At 42.4% G+C, this 15837-nt stretch overlaps 1 protein-coding gene and 1 non-coding gene across 4 annotated transcripts in view; one reads left to right on the top strand and one right to left on the bottom strand.

Annotated features, from left to right (window-relative positions):
* Positions 1-15837, top strand: part of Ccdc192 (coiled-coil domain containing 192) — a 160099-nt gene that overhangs the window by 70762 nt on the left and 73500 nt on the right. The window lies entirely within an intron of this gene.
* On the bottom strand, positions 7651-7757 carry LOC138835871 (U6 spliceosomal RNA). Its single transcript, XR_011374760.1, has one exon. It is a non-coding gene; the product is annotated as a U6 spliceosomal RNA (small nuclear RNA).

Here is a 15837-nt window from a genome sequence, read left to right as displayed (position 1 = left end):
GATTACAGACTACTACACCATATCTACAACTTTCTTTCTAAGTCAGTGGCACGTGTATTTTTCTGAAGATTTATCTTTGTTAAATACCCTAATTAAATAGAATCTTAAATTAGTCAAAATACCCATTAGCAAATACGTAAGATGTGTCATATCCATCTTAAAAGTCATTTCTTTAGCCTACTCCAAGGCAAAGAATATGCTAACCACAGTGCATCGTGGCTTCCAGAATTCCACACAAGAATACTGCAAACTGATGGGTACACCCTAGAATATTGAGTAAGGCATCAATGACCCCTAGCCCCATAAAAAACCTTAACGATGTAGCCCAGATTGAAGCCAATAAAGGAAATCCTTCAGATCTCCAACACAAACTAACTCAAAATGAGAAAGCTCAGTTGGAGTTGATGCCAAGAGACTCAAAGGAAACCAGGATCCTGGACTGGTGCAAAGAGAGATGGAAATCGGGACTCTGGGGGCAGAGAAGTGTGGTGGAGCTCTGTGCCTAAGGCTGGGAAGTCAGGAAAGATTGTTCCGTAATGAAATCACCACCTGAAACACTTGGGTTAACTAGAAGGAAGTGTTTATCTACCGGGAGCTGCGTGTTGTCATCAACCACAAGAATTTTCAAACCTAGACCTGCAATGTCTACCAGGCCCCAATTCATGTAATATACAGTATATTACTTGTATCGAAGATGAGTTACTGTAGAATAAAACACATGGAAACAAGAGTTTTTACTGTTCTACAAGGGAACTACCTTGAACTTTTCAAAAATGCCAAGGTTAGAAAAGAAAAGAAGTGGGGAACTGGCAGCTCACCCCTGTAATCTTAGCCACTCAGGAGGCTGACACTTGGAGGATTGAGGTTTGTATACAAACCAAGAAGAAAGTCTGCAAGCCTCCAGCTCCAATTCATCTGCGAAAAGCCAGGCTGGAGACCATGGCTTAACTGGTAAGAGTACTAGCCATAAGCAAACATGCGGAAGAAGAGTGCCCTGAGTTCAAGGTCTGATGCAAGACAAAAAACAAAAGAGAAAAGGCTGAGTGCTCCCATTGAAAGAAAACTAAAGGAATAAAAACAAGACGAGGAAGCACAGTGCATGAACCTTGACATAATACATTTAAAACAAGACAAAGCCCTAAGAGCTGTTTCTGGAGCCAAGGAACACTGAACTGTGGAATACATTCTGGATATTATTCTTGTATCAATATAAATTGCTTGGCTGTGATGACTGCGTGATGTGTAGATAGAAGAAGGTGGTTATTCTTAGTAGTGCTTGTTGAAGTATTTCATCCTAACTGGCCAGACGGTCTGGCACACAACTGAGGGAGATCAGGCAAATAGAGTAAATGGATGACACTCGATGAATGCAAGGAAAAGGGATGAGTATGTTCCTGGGACCATTCTTTCCATTATTCTGTTGGTTTAAATCTTATCAAAATAAAAAATTGGAGTCAGATGACGTGAAAATAAAGACAATTCTGAAAGAAAAATATGAGCGACAAAGAAATAAACTTGATCAAATTATAGCAACGTTTACCAACCTATTGCATGTTCACTTTTTCCCCCTCAGCGACAACCACTGTACTGAGTTCTTTTGTAGCTTGTTGAAAACATTTTCAGAAACTATTGGCATCCTATATGCCAATGCGTATATTGCTCCATTGGTTATTTTGTGTGAATCTGAGACATGCCTTTTGTTCTTTCTTGCTTGACAGGCTACTTTAAAAGTTGCCCTTAAGGCTTTGTGCACTATCTATAGTATTTAGTAGAGTTCTGGAGTGGAAATTTCTTCCAGACCTTACCTTTATCTGTGGTTCCCCTTTCTGCTGGTTCAGTTACACACAGTTACCAGTGGTCAACTGCTGTCCAAACTAGTACAGGCTGCAGAAACAACGCATTCATGAGTTTTAAACCGCAGGCCATTCTCAGTAATCTGATGAGGCCTGGCACCTTTCTGCCCAGGATGCAGGTCAGCATGTATGTGTGCATACCTGCGTGTGTATACATATGTGTCCATGCATGCAAATGTCTGTATATACACGTGTATATGCATATATGTATCGTTTTTAGATTTGAGTTGTGCTGCCCACCCTGGCAAGCACCTGCCTACCACAGGCTTTCCATCTCTCATAGTGTTGCAGGCCTGTACCACCACATCTAGTTTTCCTCTGTGGATATCTGAGAATTGTGGTGCAGACAAACACATGCTATTCTTTTATTTTTTATCTTTTTAAGTCAGTCATGGTGCTTGAACTCTGGCCTGGGCACTTTCTCTGAGCTCTTCAGCTCAAGGCTAGCGCTCTACCACTTGCGCCATAGCACCACTTTGGGCCTTTTCTGTGTATGTGGTGCTGAGGAATCGAGCCCAGGGCCTCATGCATGCAAGGCAAGCGCTCTACCATTGAACCACCTTCCCGGCCCAATACATGCTATTCTTATCTCCAAGTAACTAGGAAAAACCTGGAAGCAAGACTCAAGTAGTAGAGAGCCATCTATGAAGGAAAAATGCTGAGGGAGAAGCAAACCTAAGTTTACGTCCCCCCCTCCCCACCATCTCCCTCCAACCATGAGAGTCTCACTCATTCAAATTATGACCATTCTTTTGAAGTCCTGGTCACTTGAGGACTACCACAGATACAGGGGATGTCCATGCTAATCAACTTCTGTTTTTCTCTTGTTAGTTACTGTATTGCCAGTTTAATTTACAGTGCCCCAGCCAGTAAGCAAGCTGAAAGTAGGTAGAGGACAATAGAGAATATTTTCCTCCCCTACATTAAAAAAGAAAACCTGGTCATCAATTATTATAGTATTTCAACTTTTATAAAATGTATACATTTATTTATTTAATCATAGTCTTTTGGTAGGAAAGCCATCTCAAATGAAAGAAAAAACAATCTAATATCTTCATCAAGAGAATCTTTTTCGGGGCTGGGAAGATGGCTCAGTGGTAGAGCGCTTGCCTTGCATGCCTGAGGCCCTGGGTTCGATTCCTCAGCACCATATAAGCAAAAAGAAAAAAAAAAAGAATCTTTTTCAAGGAAGAAGTACTAGTACAAATCAGTAATCTCCTGGGGAGAGTCAACAGAATTGTCCCTGAAGGTCAACAGCTAATCACTTAGCTCTCCAAAGAAGAGCAAACACGTGTGAGCTCTTGATCCTGTAAATACATACATACATACATAATCTAATGGGTACAATAATAATAAAGGACATGGCACAATAATAACAAAGGGAAACTATATTAAGTACATCAGCCATGTAAGGTCAATGGATATATTTACTTCATTAAAAACAAATAAACAAACAAAACAGAGGAAAGCCGAACCTAAATGATCACAAAGCCTTGACAGAAAAAGTTGAAATTACATAGTTCCATTTTCTTTTCTTCCTCTTCAGCTGAAATCTACCAGATGTCTCAGAAAGCATTTGTAACTTGAGAGTATAAATAAACGTTATAATGTCCTAAAGTTCTATTTAAACTAAAACAGACTGGGCAAAAAAAGAAATGTTTTTACTCTTTCTATTTGATCTTCTGGTAGGTTAGAGGTGTACACTTTAGCAAATGGTATTCCACAAGAAGCTCAGGCTGATTTTTATGTCGATGGTACTTTGATTGAAACTGAAATGCTAAGAAGGAAGTGGCTGGCTCCCAGATGGCTTGGCACCCAGAATCTACACCGCTTCCCCAGTTCGCTCTGACATTTCCTCCTCGGGAATCTTCTCCCAGCACGCTCCTTTTGCCCAGTTTCTAAGGCTGCATTCCTACTCAGCACTCACAGACCAATAAATGTCCCTTGAACATGAACAGACTTTTCTTTTTTCTTCTTTGACCACTAGATCTCTCCTCCGACCTGAGCCCAGATCCCAGGAGATGTAGGTAGGTCAGGTCTGGCCACTCATCTTCTAGTCACCAAATTAAGAGGCAAGAGAAAGGTCGGAGAATGGCCGGCATGGCACGGGCTTGGTGCAGGAAGACAGAAATTCTGCCCATCTTCAGCCATCTTCGGGAAGCAGACGTGAGGTGAAGTAGGAAGAATTGGGGTCAGTGGTGAGAGACATGGTGGCCAGAGGTGTCATCAGAGCTGGTGACACCTTGTCGTCTCAGGATTGATCAGCTGGGACCTTGTCCCATGAAGACTCACTGATGTCAGTCAGGTGTTCAGGCTCTGGTCTGCTCCTCCCTGCCTTCCAAGACGGCTGCAAAGTATGCACGGGACAGAATGGCTTAGGACAAAGCACACACCCAGTGGAGAGATTTGGGATGCTTAGGTTTTTTATCCTGATCCCAGTTAATTTATGGGCCTGCAAGAGCAGTTTCTAAGCACTTTTTTATAAATGGGAAGCTTTGGATTATGGGGATTGTGGCGAAATCTCTTGCTTCATTAGAATGAAAATGCTTTTGGCACAGCTCTGAAGCTTCGACAATACACAAAAGAACCACCCTGGACAGTGTTACCTATTAGTCACAAAACAAACGTTCATTGCTTCATGCTGAATAATAAGAATTAAGTGAGATTCCATACCAAAGTTTCTGCAATGTAGGCTTGGAGCTTGCCCTGTATAGGCAAACAGCTTCGTCTGCCCTTCTGTTTCATCTCCTTGATGCCTACCATACCCTTATCCTATCTTGGTGTGTAAGCCCTGAGAAAGCAGAGGCCTGGCCTCTCTTTCAATTGCTTGTCCCTCTGGTATCTAGCATGTGGCCACCCAGACAGTGACATGTAACTAGTACTGACAAAGCCGGAACAATTACAGAACATGGATTGCTGTTGCTTCACTTAGAGGAAATCAGGTTTATGGCTACCTAGAGTGTTCTAGTTTTTTCCTTTGAAACCTGAAAGGCTGATGACTGTTAATTGGAGATACTGAGAAAATACCTTTTCACCTTCAAGACATTTTAATCCCAATGGTAAACATGAGTTCACCCGTAAACAGAAGTCACAATTAAAAAAAAAAAGGAAGTCACAATTGCCCATAGTTATTCTCAGAAGGTGGACTGTGTACAAAACATCTTTCTGGGCATTAATGGATGAGCTGTCAGGAATGTACATCGTCTCCCCATGGGCTTTGTCCAACTTCCTTTTATTCAGTTCACTGTGACCTTGTTTTGTGACTGAGTTCCCCTAGGACAGCTGCTGATTTCCCATCCCTGATGTCAACACTGAGAAGAGGCAAAGAGAATATAAGATTCAGAAGCTCAAAAGCCTTAAAAATGTTTGCCTTAAGTGCCCTGGTTTTCCATCTTTTTTTTCTGCCAATCCCAGGGCTAGAACTCAGGGTCTGGGCACTATCCTTGAGCTTCATTTACTCAAGGCTAGCTCTGTACCACTTGAGCTGCAACAATACTTTTTCTGTTTATGTGGTGCTGAGGAATCGAACCCAGGGCTCCATGTATGCTAGGCAAGCACTCTACCACTAAGCCACATTCTCAACCCTGGTTTTCCATTCTTATATGTTTTATAAGGGTCCCATATGCCATAACCTATTCCCCAAAGCAGTGCCTTGGTGGTAGCCTGTACATTAATGATGTGACTAGAACTTGCCTGGTGTGGTACAAAGAGCACTGTTGCTCAGGGCTTTGTTGGTGAGGCTCTGATCCCCTCCTGAAGAAGCTGAATGATACCAAGGATCAACTCCATAGGAAGATCCGCTTGTCTTAAAGTAAATGTTTCTTAGCCAAGTGTCGGATGTTTCAGGTACTTCCTTGTAGAAGGCACTTTTAATTCTACTGCTAAGGGAGACTGAGGGCTTAAAAAGGAGTCAACAGTTTCTGGAATCCTGTTATTAAGTCTACCTGTCCCATGTACTTACAGTGAAAACTTGGAAACCGTTTGTGACATGGCCCTTCAGTCACATTCCTATCCAACATGTGAAAACATGGAAATGTGAGTGGAGCGTCGGTGGTTCACGCCTGTAATCCTAGCTACTCAGGAGGCTGAGATCTGAGGATGGAGGTTTAAAGCCAGCCTGGGCAAGAAAGTAGTCTGTGGAACTCTTATCTCCAGTTAATCACCAGAAAATTGGAAGTGGCGCTGTGGCTCAAGTGGTAGAATGCTTGCCTTGAGCTGAAGAGCTGAGGGACAGCACCCAGGCCCAGAGTGCAAGCCTCATGATGGCCAAACAAACAAACAAACAAACAAACAAAAACCCCAAACACATGGAAATGTGCTCACCACACAATGCTGAATGAAAACAGAAGATGCTTCCAGTGAAAAAAGATGTTGAAGACTCAACAAAATGTGCTTATACTTGTCCCTTCAGGAGCTTTTGTGGGAGCATATAATCTTTGAAATTCATAGAAGAACATTCGGCAGTCATCACTTCAGAAATGTAAGAAATCAAACAAAACCCTGAGTGTGCAGGTGGGGGCTGGACGCGAGAGGCCTGCAGAGCGTGCAGAATGCCTGGGGAGATACTCCTCAGGGCCGCTGAACGCCGGGCTCTAGACAAGAAGATGGAACCCACGGGCCCCTGTCTTGCCACCCATAGACAATGCAGCGCCGCTTTCAAAAGGAATATGACACCATGTTCTTATACTTCAGAGTTTCAAATCTTTGGGTAAGAAATCCCATGTGCAAACTTAAGATAGAGAAAGAACGAGAGGAAGGGAGCCTGAGCCTGAGTGGCTCGCGAGCCATTACTTGTGCCAGTGTCCGTTGAGCAGTCACAGGACGGGGGCTGCACCATCACAGGGACAGAGTGAAGATGAAAATGCACAAGACAGGCGTGCCTGCCTTCTCTTTCCTTTGCTCAGTGTCCCCAAGGAGGAAACAAACCCAAACAGACGTGTAACGATTTAAATGCGTATAATAATATGCATAAATCTCAATAAAACAATACAATAAATGCAAAAATAGACTATGCTGCAAAGTACTTCTGTTAGATTGTTTTATGGTTCCTGAGTTACAGTTAAGAAGTGAATGCTTTTCTCTGAGTACTTTTTTTTTGTTTTTTGAATATCATTTGTGACTGCATGCGCAATGATCTTGATACAGCAGTAGGGAAAGGCGAAAGACAGAAGAGTTAAAAGCATTAAAAAGTACGTTTCTTCACCTCAGTCACGTATGGGATGAATGTATTATGTTTTGTGTTTACGGAGGCATAAAGTACCTGCCAAATATTTACCACGAGCATTCTTAAGCTCGACGAATGCAAAGGCCACAGCTAGGAAATGAGGTAATGAATGTTGACCAAGTGGGAGAGATTTGGCAGAATGAGCCAACCAGAGCGCTGACTATTGAACCTTCTCAGGTTTTGTATAGAAACAAGATCTGGTGTGGAAATGCTCCAGAAAAAATGCTGCCAGAAACCACATCGGGTCAAACAAAGGGGAAAAGGAACTGTTCACAGAAACATAGTCCTTCCGTTTTGTGAGTGGACAGCCACATTCCCAGTGGGGTCTGAAACAAACTTCAAGCTATTGGACAATCAGGAGGCTCAAGAAAACCCAGGATACCAGTTTGCAGTGTAGTACATTCAGGAAAAGCTGGGCGCTGTAGATTTAGCCTCCCAATTGCCAAAGAAGAGCATGAGTTCTTTTTCTCAAGAGAAAGATTTGTCAAAGTATATGAGTTAGGGCCAAAGGGAATGACTGATATGTGATACTGCATAGAGTTAATTTGCAAAGAGTGGTAGTGTGTGTGTGAAGGGGGTGAGGGATGGGTGTATTGGGTGTGTGTGATTCTTTTATAGGGGCCATGCTAATATTCTCTGTCTTGTTCCAGTTTCAGTATATGTGCTGCCAAAGTGAGCACAAGAGTGAATTTCTTTTAAATGTGCACTTATTCATTCTTGCCAAGTGTCTTCATTATTGGAAGGGTGGGAGAATGCAACCATAACATTCCATACACAGATGTAACAATGGAACGAGGAAAATGGAGGGGGTGGGTAGGGTTGGGAGAGATGGAGGAGAATTATGAAAGGCATGACATTGATCAAGATGCACTATACTCCTAAACTGACAGGTTGAAATCCCTTTGTATAACTAAAGACAGTAAAAAAAAAAAAAAAAAAGTGTGCGTTTATTTGTGTTTGCCAAGTGTTTTAGGTGTTGGAGTATTTTCAGAATAGAGTCTTTCAATTTTTCATAAAACAATGGACTCTTCTAAATCCTAGAGTCAATGATCTGTAGTCATCTTCTAGTCTGACTTGTGACCTCTTCCTTGTAACCCCTCGCATGCTGAGAGGTAGAGAAGAAAGGCTTTTGTGGATCGCCTCGGATACTTCTTTACGTGTGCCCATCTTGGGTTGCAGTGGCCTAGAAACAAAAGGAGTTGTACAACCTGAGTTTAAGATGGCGCTACTTTTCATGGCCAACCACGTCTGGGAGCCTGGTTGGTGCCCCAGTAATGTCTAATATGTTAACTTTTGCACCAGAAGGCACAGTTCCCACAGTTCCACACAGGCCAACCACGTTGTATAAAGGAACTCAGTGTACCCGGGGTGAAAAAAATTCTATCCATTGAGCAAGTGTGATGATGAATGGTGATTGACACCTGGGCCAATACAGAAAGAGAAGAACAGGACCCAGAGACAGCAGGCTTTGCTTTAAAGGGGCAGCCACATTCAGCTTCTATTGCGTGGGCCAAAATTTGCAAGCAGGACTGGCTGCCTGGGCCAGGATTGGAGGACAGGTTCTTACTGAGTAGGCCGCATACTGAGTTCCACGCTCTCTGGCTGCTGTCTTGGAATTCCTAACAATTTTCTAATAAGAAGTGTCTGGACTTTGGATGTGCACTAGATTCCCAGGATGTAATCAGTCTTTTGTTAAATTAGTGTCAGTTAGTGGGCAGGGTGTTTCCCTTGAACATGATGCATCTTGACCAGTCACTTCTTCCTTCTTTCTCCCTCACTCTTCCCCAACCAGTCTCATCTACTTTCCCTGTTCTATTTCCACGCGTGCACACAGATTATTACCACTGTGTTTGTCCTCCTAACCAGCCCCCATTCAGCTACTCCCTTCCCGCACCCCCCCAAGTTCAGACATCCTTCAACTTCTGAATGTTCTTTCTGTTACACTGCCTGTTAATTGTCCAAAGGGATTTTTATCATGGTACCCCACACCTAAAAATATTGTCTTTTAAGAACAGCTCTACGTCTGTAGTTTCCCATGGAGATTATTTCCTTGGAAATATTCCAGTTTTTAAAAATTTTAAGCATCATGAATAAATATGTCTACAAGTTAATGGATCAAGGTAAACAGATTTCAACCCAAAGAGTGCCTCCATGATTATTCTAGAATCTTTGGAATTGAAACTGTGCCTTAGATGCAATTTAGTTATTTCCCTTACTCTCCAGATGAGAGGACAATAAAAAGAAATGAAGATAAAATAGAGGTTGTCATGATTTATAATTCTCCACATAGGAGGCCTGTTGGGAAAGGCTTTGCTGTCCACAGGACAAATGTGAAGAATCTGCTTTGTATACCAGCTGTGATAGTGAGCACTTTATGTTTCAGTACTTTAATTTCTTAAGCAGTGTTTTAGCCAAGAAAGTATCTTTTTATCTTCTGCTGACATGATTTATCCTCTGGGATTTTAGACCACTGTTGACTTTCTTTGACCATTTACACAGTAATTATCTGAGTAATATCTTTTGGGTGAGCCAAGGGTTAGCAGGATTTTAGGAGCTGGTCTACTGCAGGAAACACATGAGCAGGTCTTACCCAAGGATTATAGCTTTCCGACTGGGAAATGTCTTTCTTTACGCCTTTTTACATGCCACCAACTTTGAAAACATCCTATGTTCTATAAAAGGGGAAAATAGCATAAACAAATGCATATTTACATTCTAGTTTAATATCTTTTATTTGTGCACACTAGAAATAAGTACTTTATTGGTTTATCATAAGAACTGCTCATGTTCATGGACTTTAATGTGTTGGACCAAGTGTGAAATGACCATTTCTTTTTAAATATCAAAGTGTACATTTCTTTCCTTTCCTTTCCTTTTCTTTTCTTTTTTTTTCTTTTTTCTTTTTTTGTTGGTCTTGAGCTCTGGGGCTGGGCGCTGTCCCTGAGCTCTTCAGCTCAAGACCAGAGCGCTACTACTTGAGCCACAGCTCCACTTCTGGGTTTCTGAGTGGTTTATTGGAGATAAGAGTCTCACAGACCTTCCTGCTCCAGCTGGCTTTGAACCGAGATCCTCAGATCTCAGCCTCCTGAGTAGCTAGGATTACAGGTGTGAGCCACCAGTGCCAGGCCATTTCTTTGTTTTTAATGGCTCTATTCTATATATTTCCCTGTTTCCTGACTCCTGTGAGCTAAGAGTACTCTGGAGAAGCACTAGTAATTAAATATGGCCTTTGACAGATCCTGTTTGAGACAAAGAATAATTTTTTTCTTTTTTCTTTTTTTTTTTTTATTATTAATCCACTGTTCAAAGGAGTTGCGGTTTCTTAAGTCATGCCATGAGTACAATGCTTTTTGGCCAACATCACCCCTTCCATTGTTTTCTCCCTTTTCTTCCTCCCATTCCTAACTTCTGGTTCCATAGTTCCGTTTTTGCATAATGACCACTGAATATAATGACTACACTTGCTCACTTTTCCTTCTTTCATTCCTGTCTCCACCCTTTGCTTATCCTCCAAAACATGTTTTTGCTTCTTGGTTTTTGTTTGGATAAACGGTATGTTAGGTGTTCTGAGGAGTTATACCTTTGGATCTCCAAGCCCACATATAAGGGTGTCATCCTTTAGTCAGTTTGTTTGTGTGTAAATGCATTGAGCCCTGTATATGCCATCATGCATAGCTGTTTTTAGATCTAGTTTCCACATATGAGAGAAAACATGTACCATTTGCCTCGCTGAGCCTGGCTTACTTCACTTGACATGATTTGTTCTAGGTCCATCCGTTTCCTTGCAAAATGACATATTATTCTTTCTAATGGATGAGTAACATTCCATTGTAAATTTGAACCACATTTTCTGGGCTGTTTCCATAACCTCGCTATTGTCAACAGAACAGCAATGAACATGAATGTGCTAGTGTCTTTACTGTATCCTGACTTGTAATGTTCTGGGTAGGCGTCCAAGAGTGGTAGGGCTTGGTCATGGGGAAGTTCTGTGTTTAGTTTTTCGAGGAATCTCCAAACTGCCTTCCACAGTGGTTGCACAAGTTTCCATTCCCACCAACAGAAGCGAAATTTCACACTTTGAAGCCACTGCCTTCACAATTTCAACCCTGCAAGTTGAAAATTTTAAATTAAAAAAAATTACAGTTGGTTAAACTTTTTAATGGGTTAATCTGATTCCGAGATGGTTTAGTTGAAAAGTATCATCATGGGATGACAGGTGTGCTTAGGGAAAGATTTAACAGAGCCAATGAAGATAAATGTCAAAAAACAAACAAATAATTTGAATAGAGTCCTCATTGCAGCCAGGGTTTCATTTAATTTGAGGCAAAACATTTCTTGGATGCTTATCTCTACCTTGCAAGAGCGCTGGACCTACCCAGGGCTGTCTGTGCAAACCATCTTGTGTCCAATTGGTGTCCAGTGCTACACTGCACTTCTCTCTCTCAGAGGCCAAGGTTGTGGAGGAAGGGCTGGGGGGCGGATGAGCGGGATGTTTTGGGGACACAGCAGGCTGTGGATGGTGTGGCTGTTCTTTGTGCATTCATGGTGGCAGCCTGCCGGGTGGCTTGGCCAACAGTGCCCTGTGTTTGCTCTTTTGTTGTCTCGTACCATGTGGTGCCAGCAGTGTTCTGGCAGCTGTCACCATCAGCAGGTGCTCCTAAAATACCAACTAACCCTAGTAAAACAGGAGGAGGAAATAATGTTTGTGGTCACCTAGGCCCGGTGCCACCTCTTCAGAAGACATTGGCTTTTGTTATTTGTTTATTATTATTTTTAACCAAAGGGTGCCACCCTGCTCTTTGTGGTCCTTTGAAGACAGCAAGATTCCACTGCTTTTCTCTCTTCTGAAGAAGGATCATGTGTGAAAGAATAAATATTCCGGAGAGAATCAGAGGGAGCTGGACTGACTTGAAAAAGCCACATTGGAACGAACATATCAATACCACTGTCTAAGCACAGCAAGGAAGATGCAGTTTTCATTCTGGGAAATGGCTTCTATCCCCTGATGAAACTATGTGAAAGGCATGGGAAGTCTTGCCACGCCCCGTGTGTTCTTCCGCAGGGATGTGTGAAATTCACATGCAGGCCATAAGAAAGATGTATTTGCCTCCAGCCACCATAAGCAGACCCGAGTCATTGTTTGCCTGACCACCAAGGTCTTCCTATGTAACCCACAAATTTCAAAGTTGTGCCAGAAAAAAAAATGCTGTATTCCAAAATGAGAATGACTGATACTATGACCTGAGATCATCAATGCTTCTACTGGACAGGTAATAGCATCAGGTTCAAAGCAATCTCATCCATATACAGTTCAACCTCATCTCCATATTGACTTCAAAACATTGAGTCAATGAGTCATTTTTGGTCAAAACTTGGTTTTGTATTTTTCTCCCATTAAATAATTAGCTTTAGAGCAAAAGAACTTAACCATTACACATGGTCCCCAAGAAATTAGATTATCCTTACACGTGCTATATAGGAAACTTTATTAATATAGAACCCTAGAATTTCTTTAAAATCTGAGAGAGACCTGGATATTAAATTTCACTCTATTAGTAAGTCAAGGATCTTTTCATATATTCACTACCTTGGGATTAGTATAGGCTGGGCTGGGGTGAGCTGTGTGTGGTTGAGCCCCAAAGGGACAAAGTGAGTGTCACCACTCATTGAAGGAGGCTGACAGACGGAAAGGGATGTGGAATAAAGGTTGTTTTCAAGAGAAAACAAATCATGAGCACACTTAATGCTGTAAAGAATAAACCTAGCCAGGAAGAGTCTGAAGACATGACGGCAGGGCTGGGGGAGAAAGGAAAAGGTTCCATGAAGGAAGGAGTGCTCTCCTTCCACAAGCACAGTGGAGGGCATCCACCCTCAGGCTGGCAGAGTGTCCCTTCCTTTGGAACAGCCAGGAAGATTGAGAGGAAGAAATACCAAAGCCATTGAGTCCAGGGCTTCTGGGTGGTCTGAGTTGTTTACCTGGAGGTGTTTCTTCCGCATAGGGGGAAGCACAGTTGCACGTGGAGAGGAAGGGGGCTTCACTGCGCCGAGAGGATCGGGAGGATTGCTTTGCCACTGGGGGGCTCAGTTGAGGTTACAGACCACCGGGTCATTAAAAGGCAAGAGAGTTGTGATTTGGGGGTGCCCAACCCAACTGATGTTGGCCCTGGGATGCAGAAGAGTCAGGGGACCTGGAGGGAATTAGCGAATGACACCAAGAAGGTTCAATGACACAAGAAGAAAACCCACAGCAGATGGACTTGTTTGACCTCCCGGGGTGGCGTTGGAGGGCAACTGTATAAGAATCCCTTTAGTTAATGAATATGGACATGGAGGCTCAGAAAGTTTTCCATTTAAATACTACTCTTTGATGAGTATGTCACCCTGAAGATGATCTTAACATACTTGTTAGTGTCCCAAGTAAACTTGTAATAAAGCAGGGAACTAGCAAATAAATTGAATTAATAAAAACCTGTCATAAACTTCTTCACAGCTAGAAAAGACCTTGCATCATACACAGAGATAATCATTTACAAGAAAGGAAACTAACATGATAGATTTTGTCTTAATAAAAAAAAAAGTTTCGCTGAGTCAAGGGGCACATACATCCGTCGCACAGAACTATACAAAAGTTTTCCAGAGTTCTCAGGAAAGAAGCCAGCACCTTGCAATTGGTCCTGCAATTCATAGTTAGCTACTTTCAGCAGAATGTAATCTCTAGAAAGACTAGGTATTTATATTTCCTATGACAGTTTTCCTAGAATCTAGACAGTATCCAGACATGTAGATATTCCATACTAGAACAGATTTATTAAAGTTACAAATACCCAAAAAATACTGTTGACTCTTCCCTTGGATCTCTATAAGCAATTAAAAGTTGAATCTGGAAAAAAGTTGTATCCATTCTTTCTTTGTATTGCCTGCTTCAGTTACAGTAGCTTCAGTCCATCTAGTGAACAGAGCAAAAAAAACCCAGAATGTCCACCATTCCCCCTTCATCTCTGTATCTAGCACTATTGGTGGTCAGATCCTGTCAATTCTTTTTTTTTTTTTTTTTGGGTCCGGTAGTGGGGCCTGAACTCTGGGCCTGGGCGCTGTCCCTCAGCTCTTCAGCTCAAGGCTAGCGCTCTACCACTTGAGCCACAGCACCACTTCCAGCTTTTTTCTTTTTGCTTATGTGGTGCTGGGGAATCGAACCCAGGGCCTCAGGCATGCAAGGCAAGCGCTCTACCACTGAGCCACCTTCCCAGCCCCTGTCAATTCTATCTTGAAAGAAAAAGGCTGACCAATAAGTTCCCTGGGTGTGAATTTTGAAAGAGGTAACATTGATCAGGATGTATTGCATTCATACTCGGCCTTGTCAAATGACACCACCTTTGTACAACTATTTAAAGATAACTTAAACAATCACTGTGCATTTTACTATAGTATTTTTAAAAAGCCAAACATGTAGTTTCCCTGCCAGAAGTCTCACTCCACTGACTTTCACCAGGACTCAACTACAAAGGGGAAAAAAATTAAAAAGAGAAAAGGTAAAAGGAAATGAGAAAAGAGAAAAAGGAAAAGAAAAAGGAATGGAAAGAAGTGAAGTGGAGGGGACAGGAACGGGAGAGGTTGTGAAGGAAAGAGGAGAAAGGAGCAGAGAGGAAAAGAGGGAAGGGAGGGAGGGAGGGGAAAGGAGGAGGAGACAGGGACAGGGACCAATCAGTGGTGACGAAATCACCGCTTTCTTAAGTCTGCTTCTTTTTAACACCTCAACTGCTCCACTTCTTTTTTTGTCTCCCATTGGAAATTGAGATTCAGACCCTAGCCAGGTCCTACTGGGAAGGGATAGACACTTAAATTCGGTCAGTTTTGACTTGGGGACATGAATTTGTTTTCTTTTGGAGAATGTGCTTGGTGTTCCTAAACAAAACAGGCCCATTAAGGCGGGAAGTGAACAACTGCGCACAGCCAGAAAATATAGACCAGTAGAACAGTGGAACCATGGAACGTCTACTCAGCAAAGTGGCCAGGATGTCTTAGGCCAAGTGCTCTGGTGCACACACATTGGCCATCCTTGAGGAGATGTGGAGGAAGGGGTTGGGGACCAAAGATGCTCCTTTTGCAGTGTACAAATCAGTGGTAGCACCAGGGTAGCTTGGAGAATAAAACTCCCTCATCCACCAAACCACCTCCAATAAAAACACAACCTAACAATGCAAACAGTGCACTTCCTGTGCAAACACAGGCCTGGATCCAAGCCCTGTGCACACTTCCATCTGGATCATTTGTGCTCTAAAAATCTCTAGTCTAGAAATCCTGAACCTATTACGAGGCTCATTCAGATATCTGAGTCTGACATCTCTTAATAGCATCACCCAGGGTCAAATCAGGGGCAATCAAAGAAGATACTGGGAGAAGTCAGACCCAACTAGATAGTTGGATAGTTTTTTAAACTTTTTTTTTTAATTTTATTTTATTTTATTTGAGAACATACTGTACAGAGGGGCTACAATTACATGGGCAGGATAATGCATACATTTCTTACCAAGCATTGCAGCCTCCTCCTTTGTTTACCCTTCACCTCCCTTCCCAGCCTCCCCCCTCCCCCCACCCAATTATACCCCCCTCCCCCCCCACACACCGACATTGTAAAGCTGGTTTTGACATGACATTTTGTACTTCTCATTGTTGCAACAGGTCCACCTGAATCCTTAAACGACTTGTTTGTCCCCATCTCCTCCACATGTTATACTGACATCAAATATAGTGAAAGCGGGG

Source organism: Dipodomys merriami, unplaced genomic scaffold (genome assembly GCF_024711535.1).
Source record: "Dipodomys merriami isolate MVZ:Mamm:240054 unplaced genomic scaffold, mDipMer1.0.p SCAF_24, whole genome shotgun sequence".
In the NCBI taxonomy this organism is placed as follows: Eukaryota; Metazoa; Chordata; class Mammalia; order Rodentia; family Heteromyidae; genus Dipodomys; species Dipodomys merriami.
This window is presented reverse-complemented; position numbering and strand designations above follow the sequence as displayed.